The sequence below is a fragment of the Quercus suber genome, unplaced genomic scaffold, assembly GCF_002906115.3.
Source record: "Quercus suber isolate HL8 unplaced genomic scaffold, Cork oak 2.0 scaffold_99, whole genome shotgun sequence".
Classification (NCBI taxonomy): Eukaryota; Viridiplantae; Streptophyta; class Magnoliopsida; order Fagales; family Fagaceae; genus Quercus; species Quercus suber.
In genome coordinates this window covers 123,659-124,500 of record NW_027069564.1, presented here as the reverse complement: position 1 = coordinate 124,500, position 842 = coordinate 123,659, and positions in this window count along the sequence as shown.

Sequence of the window (842 nt, the reverse complement as noted above, 5' to 3'; positions counted from 1 at the left end):
AAATTTCCCATCTTAAATCTGTAACTAGTTGCCTTATCTCGTTTCCCTATATCTTTCCAACAACGCTTTCGCTAGATCGATCCTGTTGGAGATGAACCCAACATGAATTCAAATCTATTTACATCTTAAACATGAACACAACCTATAAATTTTAATCTTAAGAGTACAAACTCAAAACACAACTAGAATGCAAGATCACAAATACAATTGAAGGAATTTACAACTGTTTTTCTGTTAGAATAAAGTCCTAGTTTTTAGGGATATTTACATGTATTTGATTTGTTCCAAGTTTCTATTACCACTTAGCTTTATTTCCGCTAAGTGGGCTGCTTTTTCCTTTCTGTTAAGATCGTGTATTGAATGGCTATTTAAGCCAAAGTTATTGTTAATAAAACTAAGTCATTCAATCCAGCTTGTTGTGTTCTTGTTCTTAGTTTCAAAGTTCCTAACAATCTGGTATCAGAGCTCCCACTGGGCCTGATAAATCAAAGCAGCAGTCTTTGAAGTTCTTGTAGCAGCACAGAAGATGACTACGGAAGGGAGTTTTATACAACCAGCCATTCCTCGCTTTAATGGTCACTATGATCATTGGAGCATGCTAATGGAAAATTTTCTACAAACTAAGGAATTTTGGGGGCTGGTGGAGCTTGGTTATATTGAGCCAGCAAGTGAATCGGTGCAGACAAATGCATAGTGAAAGAAGAATGATGAGATGAAGCTGAAGGATTTGAAAGTGAAGAACTATCTCTTCCAGGCAATCAACCGAACCGTTCTAGACACCATTCTCAAGAAGGATATTGCCAAAGATATATAGGACTCCATGAAGAAAAAATTCTAAGGAA